Here is a 2,182-nt window from a genome sequence, read left to right as displayed (position 1 = left end):
CAACCTCTAACAAACCTATAACAGAAAGTACTGCTGTACACAAAAAAATTTGGATTCTAGAAAAATATCTAAGAACATTGTTACTTAGTACAAGGCAAGTCCAGAATTCAAGCTTAATGAAGAAGAACTGCCAAAACGACACCGTCTTCAGTTCTGAACAATACGCCAGACTTGAACCAAAAACGATGCCGTTTATATTAAATAGAACGTCATCGTTTTAGGCTTAAGTGGTCTTTGAATAATTGATTCCAAGTTACCGTTGGAACAGTGCTTATTGATCTTTAAAGCCAAGTTACCGTTGGAACTCTAATCTTCTTCATAGGTATCACTTACACATCTCTCCACCCGAGAAGCCTACTACAAATGGTCTCCACAGGAATGAGCCCTCCACCTTCTTGCTTTGATATATGTCTCTTTAGGTGTACTTCAAGCAGCAAACATCATGATGTACACATTCAGTTGACCTCCAATGCTTTCCTCTCTTTCCTTATAAATTCACACAAGTTTACTCCTTTTACAATCAATTCTCTAGTCCTTCTCACCATCCCCTCTACCCTGCTGGTATTTCAATCCAATTCTACTAACCCCACCGAAAACTCTAATGTGAAGTATGAAATCGGACTCTTTTGCACTGTTGGTGCATCTGCTGGATACGGATTGATGCTTTCCCTTACACTGCTCTCCTTCCAATAAACATTTACAGTGATTTTGGAAATGATAATCTATCAGTCACTGGTAGCAACTTGTGCTACACTGGTGGGGCTCTTTGCTAGCGGAAAGGTCTAAAGAGAGAGATGGAGGACTTTGAACTGGGGAAGTTTATTTAGGTCGGTACTCTGATTTGGATAGCTATAGCTTGGCAGATTTTCAACATTGGCGCAGTAGGCTTGATACATGAGGTGTCTTCCCTGTTCTCCAATGTCATAAGTGTGTTGGGTTTGCCTGTTATTCCAGTTCTAGCCGTAATCTTCTTCCATGACAAAATGGATGGGGTAAAGGCAATTTCCATGGTGTTGGCGATTCGGGGCTTTATTTCATATTTCTATCAGCACTACCTTGATGATTCTGAGTCCAAGGCTGAAAAGAGAGATGTCAAGGAAGAAATGTCAATGCTTCCCCTGTTGAAAGAGGTTACCGACGAACAAGATGGGCTAAAAATATCTATCAAAAAGTTCCACTTTCTACACAAACAAATTTCCAAAATTATGAGCACTGAAGCTATTCTTAATCCTTCTCTTCCTCTGTCTTGATTCCTAGAATGGTTTACAAACTCATATTTCCAAACCTGTAGGTAAACCCCATGCCATTGGTTCTCCACATGAAGTGTAAATCATGGTCTTCTTCATTCCATTTCCAACAATATTGGGCCCTTTTTTTTTGGTCTAAACTACTCATCCAATTTGGGTATTGCACTTGGTAGCAAGTCTTATGCATATTTCCATGTTAGACCATCAGTCTGGAAAATTAAAGGGGCCTAAACCCCTCCCCCACAAACCCCCTTTACAGCAGGTGAACATGAACACCCTTTACAGCAGGTGAACATGAACAAGGTCAAGATGAAGGGCAATAAAAATAAAGGGGACAAGCTTAGGAGAAACAGATAAGATGTACTGAGAACCCATGAAAACAACATGAAAGAGAAGTTTTGTTCAGGGTCCTTCTAGGGCTAAAGGAAAGCCAGAACTGGAAAAGGTGACAGATCCAATGCAAAATATATGTGATAGCATATATGGCCAAAGGTAAGCATAACACTAGAATATGACTTTTCAACCCAAATTTAGGACAAGAATTTGTTGAATTCTTCATCAGAAATAACAACTGCTACAAAATAGCTGTCACTGTGTTACATGTATTTAACTAAAAGTGAGTCTCTTTCTAAAAAAAAAAAAAAAAAAAAAAAAAAAAAAAAAAAAAAAAAAAAAAAAAACAAAAAGTGAGTCTTCTTCCAAGGATGGGGCTTTTAAGTCAAAAGTACAACAAAAAAAAAAAAAATGAATATTTGACTCTGTTTTCCCCATTATTGAACAATCTCAAGACTAGCTATTAATATGTGAAGCCTGTTGGTAGCCAAAAAATTATACCCCAATCAAAGAATTTTGAGGGGAAAATGTTTGAATTGTTTATTGCAATTATAGATGCTCAAATTTGGGCAGAGAAGCAGTCTGACTATAAAATGCTAATT

General features: G+C 37.8%; 1 pseudogene; it reads left to right on the top strand.

Annotated features, from left to right (window-relative positions):
* Positions 1–360: 360 nt before the first annotated feature.
* On the top strand, positions 361–1,826 carry LOC115992903 (annotated as a pseudogene).
* Positions 1,827–2,182: the final 356 nt, after the last annotated feature.

The sequence above is a fragment of the Quercus lobata genome, chromosome 5 (genome assembly GCF_001633185.2).
Source record: "Quercus lobata isolate SW786 chromosome 5, ValleyOak3.0 Primary Assembly, whole genome shotgun sequence".
Lineage (NCBI taxonomy): Eukaryota > Viridiplantae > Streptophyta > Magnoliopsida > Fagales > Fagaceae > Quercus > Quercus lobata.
This window is presented reverse-complemented; position numbering and strand designations above follow the sequence as displayed.